We start from the raw sequence: 8,321 nt of genomic DNA on the forward strand, positions 1-8,321 counted from the left end.
CTGAAGTCAAATGTTAGGGAATTGCTTTTAACATTTTAATTGCCTTCCCGTATTTTATGCATGTGACCCCAATGAGCCCAGGCTTTTTAATCTCCACGCCCAGCCTCAGCTCAAGGAACCGACGCTCTTCTACAGCAGCTGTTTGAACAGCAAATGTTTTCAATGTGTTTAGCGTTCTCAGTAATGCAATTCAGCCCTGTGAGAACATCCTCTAACTCCGAGATGTCTCAAGCAATGGCCCGAGCTTTCTCTTTCCCGCTCTACAGCTTTTTTAAACAAAGAGAAATTAGAGTAAAATATCTTATATATTTGCTTGATGGCTCCCCTCGACGAGTCCTCTCTCCCATCCCACAGATGTGCAGCCTCACAATGACATTTTTTTTCTCACCAGTCATTCACTTTCCAGACAAACATGCCAATTATGGGCAAATTATGGCTGCGGAGATACATTTTTTTTGTTTACTCCCACCGACTGCTGACAGACACATTCATTTCTCTTACCAAAATATGGTGGCGAGAGTAATCTCTGTTTAATGCACAGCTGTTTCTCGGAATAAAAATACTCCCCAATCACCCTCAGTCAACTCTTGTGCAATTACATTGTCCTTTTTGGCCTCAGACAGCATCGCTCATTACAGACACAGAACAAAGTGTCTAATAAAACCTCAAACTCCAAAAGGCAAAGCTGTTCAAAGGGCCAGACGTACAGAAGAATGGATTACGTTAGTGGGACCTGTGGCTGAGGATCTGACCCAGGCAACTACACTAAGCGTCCAAATATTTATGGACACCTTTTCTAATGTATGCATTCAGCAACTTTAAGTTGCACTCATGGCTGACACGGATGTGCAAATGCACACACACACACAGCTTGTCTGGTCCCTGTAGTGAAGTATTGTCAATAGAAGAGAAAGTATTGCCAAGAGTGGGCTAGAGGGGTATTAAGCCCCCCAGCATTGAGCTGTGGAGCAGTGGAAGAGCTGTGTTCTCTGGAATGATGGATGATGGTGCTCAATCCAGTACTTTTGGGATGAGTTGGGGTGAGTTGGAGATGAGGTGAGGTGTTGATCATCCAACATCCTGGCCTTACTAAAGCTCTTGTGGCTGAATGCAATCAAATCCTCACCGCAATGCTACTCCAAAATCTATTAGAAAGCCTTCTTCCCTGGACAGTAGAGACAGTTACTCCAACAAAAGCAGGATAAACTATTTTTTTAAACCTGTGATTTCAGAGGAAACGAATTGGAAATTAATGAGCAGGTGGAAATGAATGAGCAGGTGTCCCAATACTTTTGTCCATACAGTGTATATAGTATACAGTTTCCTCAAATGGGGCATCAATGGTGCTATACAGCAAAGATGAGGCACCAGTTGAATACTACTACATGGAATGTGGTACATATTGGTGCCTAAACCTCCAGACTGCTGTTACTGGTAACTCACAGGTAATGTTAAACCTACCAAGCTGCTCCCCATCTGATGGCCCGAGGTTCGGATAAGCACTCCACTGACTTTTAAAAATGGTGCAGTTCTCGACCTAGTAAGTCTCACTAAAGAACCCTCCATTGGAAAAACCAAAAGTAGTTCTTCTATGGCATCAAGAGCGTACACCAATAATAGCCCTTGGACAAGACTTCTAATGCTACATCTACCAAGAAACTCTAGATATACTACATGGACAAAAGTATTGGGACACCTGCTCATTCATTGTTTCTTCTGTAATCAAGGCTTGTTAGAGTAAGCGCTTCTACTGTCCAGGGAAGACAGATTCCTGCTGTGAGGATTTGATTGTAAAGATCAGCAAGAGCATTAGTGAGGCCACAATGTTGGACGATCACTGGATGGAGCCTCATATCAGCATCAATCCAGAGAACGCAGCTCCACAGCTCAATACTGGGGGGCTTAATATCCCACTAGTCCACACCTGGCATTAGGCATGGCACCAATAGGTTGATGTTTATCTGCTCCAGGGAGTCCTATTCTATTGGCAGTTGTGTGTGTCTGTGTGCATTTGCACATCTGTGTCAGCAATGGGTGCAACTAAAAGTAGCTAAATGCAAGGGGTGTCCACAAATATTTGGACATATAGTGTAAGAGTATCTTTGGCCTCATTGCCTTTTACAGTATGAAGACCACTGAGCCGCTGTGAAGCTTCAGAACCAGGTGTCCAAGCGAAGAAGCAATTACGAGCATGCTTCTCGGACAATGCAGGACAAGAGAGGAAGTGCTACTGTACCTGAGAGACGTGATGGTGTCTCGCCTTCGCTCAGGTAGATGGAAAAGCAGAGCCGGTCAGAAGTGGAGAAGTCCAAAACATGGAAAACAGTTGACCAGTCCTTCCATCTGCATATTACAGAGCCAAAAGAAACTGTCCCAGTATTCCAGCTCCTCTCTCTCTCTCTCTCTCTCTCTCTCTCTCTCTCTCATTCAGTTGCTGGGGCCCCCGTCCCCTGGAAAGCCCATGGCTGGTATTGAGCCACAGAGATAATAAGCTTCGACCTGTTGTCTGATATGATTATTCCTTCACCGAAAGAGCCCAGGGCCAACAGGGCGGAGTCAAACTACCAATTCTAGTAGAGGGTGTGTGTGTGTGTGTGTGTGCACATGTGTGTGATGGCGTTTTACATTTGAGTGTATGTCAGCATGTCCTTGTGCTTGTGTGTGTGTGTGTGTGTGTGTTTGTGTGTTTGCCAGCTTCTGCCAGTTCGGTTGCCATGGGATATCCCCTCAGAAGAAAACTCCATGCGAGGAGTGAAAGAGCTTGTTGAGTTTTGAAAAGTCAAGCGGGCACCAGGCCTGAACCGCCGACAACATGAGGTCGGCCCCGAGAAAACATCCCTCAAACACATGACTTCATCGATTAGGACTTCAAGCATGTGTGGATCTGTGAGATGGTGAATGGATGGAGATGTGAACATACGGTCATTACATGCAACACCACACAAACTGATGACCAGGCCAGATTCCCAAGCGCTTTTACAGCTTCCCTCCTTTATGACATCAGGGTTTCTAATAAAATGGCCAGTGAGTGAAAGCATGACATCAGTGTTTCTAATAAAGTGGCCAGTGAGTGGAAGCATGACATCAGTGTTTCTAATAAAGTGGCCAGTGAGTTGAAGCATGACATCAGTGTTTCTAATAAAGTGGCCAGTGAGTGAAAGCATGACATCAGTGTTTCTAATAAAGTGGCCAGTGAGTGAAAGCATGACATCAGTGTTTCTAATAAAGTGGCCAGTGAGTGGAAGCATGACATCAGTGTTTCTAATAAAGTGGCCAGTGAGTAGAAGCATGACATCAGTGTTTCTAATAAAGTGGCCAGTGAGTTGAAGCATGACATCAGTGTTTCTAATAAAGTGGCCAGTGAGTGGAAGCATGACATCAGTGTTTCTAATGAAGTGGCCAGTGAGTGGATGCATGATATCAGTGTTTCTAATAAAGTGGCCAGTGAGTTGAAGCATGACATCAGTGTTTCTAATAAAGTGGCCAGTGAGTGGAAGCATGACATCAGTGTTTCTAATGAAGTGGCCAGTGAGTGAAAGCATGACATCAGTGTTTCTAATGAAGTGGCCAGTGAGTTGAAGCATGACATCAGTGTTTCTAATAAAGTGGCCAGTGAGTGAAAGCATGACATCAGTGTTTCTAATAAAGTGGCCAGTGAGTAGAAGCATGACATCAGTGTTTCTAATAAAGTGGCCAGTGAGTGGAAGCATGACATCAGTGTTTCTAATAAAGTGGCCAGTGAGTAGAAGCATGACATCAGTGTTTCTAATAAAGTGGCCAGTGAGTGGAAGCATGACATCAGTGTTTCTAATGAAATGACCAGTGAGTGGAAGTATATGCAGGTGTATGACTGAGTGGGTGTTTGTGGAGCCCTGAGAGAGACCCCAATACACCCAATGATTCCATGGCAGGTTCTGGAGCTTGTCTAGTCTAGTCCCTGTAGAGAAGAAGTACTGCCAATAGAATAGGACTCTCTGGAGCAATATGTGGGATGAGCTGGGGAATGTTTCTAGAAACTTTGCAAACTATTGCAGAATGATATTATGCAATATATATTTCGCAGCTGTCGCGCAAAAACCACATATCTCAAAAACAGCAACTTCACAGAAGAAGGAAAATTCAGCGTTAAAAACAATGTGACAGATTCCCATTATGTCAAAAATTGTAAAATGTCAAATATGGAGATACAAGGTTTTTGAGTGACAGTAAAGATATACACTCTACCACTGTGGAATGCAGAGTAGCGTAGCTGGCCTGCTTGCTGCTATAATGACAGCCTACTATGAATTCGGTGTTGTAATGAACAAGCTGTTAGTGGATAAATAGACAGCAGTGGTGGAGATCGCAGTGTATGGAACAGACTGTGTGCCGCCGGAGGTGGAGGCTCTGAGAAAGCTGGGGAAAGAAGAACAGTAGCATATGTCAGTCATCTCTCGCTGTAGGGAGAGCCCAGTCTCCGGGCTATGAGCTCCCTCCTTCTGCTTGTTCTTGCCTGCCTGGCTGCCAAATGAGCCGTGTCACCCAGCTCTGGAGGCTCAATATGTGTGTAGAGATATGTGTGTGTGTGTGTGTGTGTGTGTGTGTCAGTGATGTGATGTAGAATAGATCAAAAAGAGAGACAGAGAATCCTCCATTCACTCACTCTTCAGATACACACTAGACATACAAGAACACATTAGGCTATTAGCATTAGCATTAGCATTAGTCACTCACTGCTCATTTAGCAGCTCCACCTCACTGATATGCAGTAAGAGACTGTAGCCCATCCACTGAAGCTCAGTTATCTTCCAGCCCCTCATAAATGGCCAGCGTCTGACCTCAGAGATGCTCCTTTTGGTAGGGTTTGGGTGGTGGACCCACTCTTGACCCAGCAGGGACAGTGATGTGTAATAACAAGTGAAAAAAGGATGCAGGTGTTTCTAATAAAGTGGCCAACCATAAGAAGCGCATGGGAGATGTTTCTAATGAAATGGCCACTGAGTGGAAGTTCACCCAGGGGTTCCTAATAAAATGGCCACTGAGTGGAAGTTCACCTAGGGGTTCCTAATAAAATGGCCACTGAGTGGAAGTTCACCCAGGGGTTCCTAATAAAGTTGCCTGCAAGAAGAATTTCAGGGTATGTGTTTCCAATACAGTGGCCAGTCAGTGGAAGTATGACACAGGTGTTTCTAACAAGTGTTTAGTGAACAGAAGTACAAGGTAGGTGTTTCTAATAAAGTGGCCACCCAGCAGAAGCGCATGGGAGATGTTTCTAATAAAATGGCCAGTGAGTGGAAGTATGACAAAGGTGTTTCTAATAAAGTGGCCAGTGAGTGGAAGTATGATGCAGGTGTTTCTAATAAAGTGGCCAGTGAGTGGAAGTATGACAAAGGTGTTTCTAATAAAGTGGCCAGTGAGTGGAAGTATGACAAAGGCGTTTCTAATAAAGTGACCAGTGAGTGGACGTATAACATGGGTGTTTCTAATAAAGTGGCCAGTGAGTGGATGTATAACATGGGTGTTTCTGATAAAGTGTCCAGTGAATGGAAGTATTACTCAGGTGTTTCTAATAAAGTGGCCAGTGAGTGGAAGTATTACTCAGGTGTTTCTAATAAAGTGGCCAGTGAGTGGAAGTATGATGCAGGTGTTTCTAATAAAGTGGCCAGTGAGTGGAAGTATGACACAGGTGTTTCTAATAAAGTGGTCAGTGAGTGGAAGTATGACACAGGCGTTTCTAGTAAAGTGGCCAGTAAGTGGGAGCATGACACAGGCGTTTCTAATAAAGTGGCCAGTGAGTGGAAATATGATGCAGGCATTTCTAATAAAGTGACCAGTGAGTGGACGTATAACATGGGTGTTTCTAATAAAGTGGCCAGTGAGTGGATGTATAACATGGGTGTTTCTAATAAAGTGGCCAGTGAGTGGAAGTATTACTCAGGTGTTTCTAATAAAGTGGCCAGTGAGTGGAAGTATGATGCAGGTGTTTCTAATAAAGTGGCCAGTGAGTGGAAGTATGACACAGGTGTTTCTAATAAAGTGGTCAGTGAGTGGAAGTATGACACAGGCGTTTCTAATAAAGTGGCCAGTGAGTGGAAGTATGACACAGGCGTTTCTAATAAAGTGACCAGTGAGTGGAAGTATAATGAAGGTGTTTCTAATAAAGTGGCCAGTGAGTGGAAGTATGATGAAGGTGTTTCTAATAAAGTGGCCAGTGAGTGGAAGTATGATGAAGGCGTTTCTAATAAAATGGCCAGTGAGTGGAAGTATGACACAGGCGTTTCTAATAAAGTGGCCAGTGAGTGGAAGTATGACACAGGCGTTTCTAATAAAGTGGCCAGTGAGTTGAAGTATGATGCAGGTGTTTCTAATAAAGTGACCAGTGAGTGGAAGTATGACACAGGCGTTTCTAATAAAGTGGCCAGTAAGTGGAAGTATGATGAAGGCGTTTCTAATAAAGTGACCAGTGAGTGGAAGTATGATGTAGATGTTTCTAATAAAGTGGCCAGTGAGTGGAAGTATGATGAAGGTGTTTCTAATAAAGTGGCCAGTGAGTGGAGGCACAGGGTAGGTGTTTATAATTAAGTGGCCCATTAGGGCAAGTGTTAAACATGTGTTTCTAATAAAGTGGCCGGTGATTGGAAGTTCAGGGTAGGTGTTTCTAAAAAGCCGACCAGGGAATAAAAGTACAAAGCAGGCGTTTCTAATAAAGTGGCCAGTCAGTGGCAGTACACGGTAGGTACTTGAGACTTTTTGCATTTGCAGCTATAATCACAGTCTCAGAGGGGTTCCTTTCATCCTGACTTTCTCCTTTTACAGCATAATGTAGTCCCTGATATCACAAGTCACACAGGATGACCCCTGGTCCTTGGTTTGGCCCTTCAGGTTTCATCTTCCTCCAGGACCCTGCCGTGAGAGAGACGCTGGCAGGGCGACTGTGACGGTGCCACTGCCAGCCTTCAGTTCCTCCTTTGATCAGAGCTTTAGCAACCTTGGACACTGGGCATCCTAATGATAGAATTGGACAGCTCTCATAATAGCAATCAGCAGCCTCGGCTATGAGTAATGCTGGGACACTGACCAAGGACACCGGCCTGTTTCTGCGGCCAGACTGCTCTGGTGTTTGCATTTTTATAGCGTAGAGTGCAGGAGCAGTAACCCCTGGCTCGTGGCCCTGATGCTACTGCAAAGGCAAATAATCAGGATTATTGACTGAAAAATCGAGATGGTGGGGGGGTGGTCTCTCTTGTGGTATGTATGTACACACACATACACACACACAGAGAGAGACACACACACACAAAGAAATTCGAATGACGGTAGAAGTCTGCCTACGCCCACAGCACATTTCCCCATCAATAGCAAATCAGAGGTGATTCGTATTAGGTTTGTCACTCACCACAATCATTATGCGACGGGCGCAGAATTGCAGTTGTCAGAGCAGGTTTTCGTCACTCTGTATGGTGCCCTCTAATCAATAGAGGCTAATTATGCCTTCATATGCCCGCGCTCTTCACTCGAAGAAGAAACGAAGAAATTAAAGCACTGCTTAACACCAGCAACCCTCTGAACAACTGGGAAACAGTGATGTGGGCTATGGTCTGTTGAACAGGGTCTCTTTTCAGACTCTCTGTGTCTTAGTTCCTGTGCGCCGACACACACTGGCCACTTTACTGGAAACCCCTGTCAGGTCAAATCAGATTTATTTGTGTAGCACTTTTTACACCCTGATGTGACCCAGAAATGAATTAGACACATAGACAAATTAGACAAACCAAGACTCAGACGGGGGGAACCCATCCTCCTCTTGTCAAAACCATCAACAAGTAATTGATGACTAGTAATTGATAAAAAAATTCATAAAGGTGTTTGACATCAGTAGCCGGAGTGCGGACTCTCTCCGGGTGGGTAGATGGCGCTCTCTCCCCCAGTGAGTGGAAGTATGATGTAGATGTTTCTAATAAAGTGGCCAGTGAATGGAAATATGACGAAGGTGTTTCTAATAAAGTGGCCAGTGAGTGGAAGTATAATACAGGCATTTCTAATAAAGTGGCCAGTGAGTGGAAGTATGACACAGGCGTTTCTAATAAAGTGGCCACTGAGTGGACGTATAACATGGGTGTTTCTAATAAAGTGACCAGTAAATGGAAGTATGATGCAGGTGTTTCTAATAAAGTGTCCAGTGACACTTCATAAAGGTGTAAAATTCATAAAGGTGCTTGACATCAGTAGCCGGAGTCCAGACTCTCTCCGGGTGGGTAGATGGCGCTCTCTCCCCCCTTATCACTCTAAATATTGGCCGGCACAGGTGTGCATTAGCTTAGTGTGGTGGAGCTGGGGACCAC

The sequence above is a fragment of the Salminus brasiliensis genome, chromosome 2 (genome assembly GCF_030463535.1).
Source record: "Salminus brasiliensis chromosome 2, fSalBra1.hap2, whole genome shotgun sequence".
NCBI lineage: Eukaryota > Metazoa > Chordata > Actinopteri > Characiformes > Bryconidae > Salminus > Salminus brasiliensis.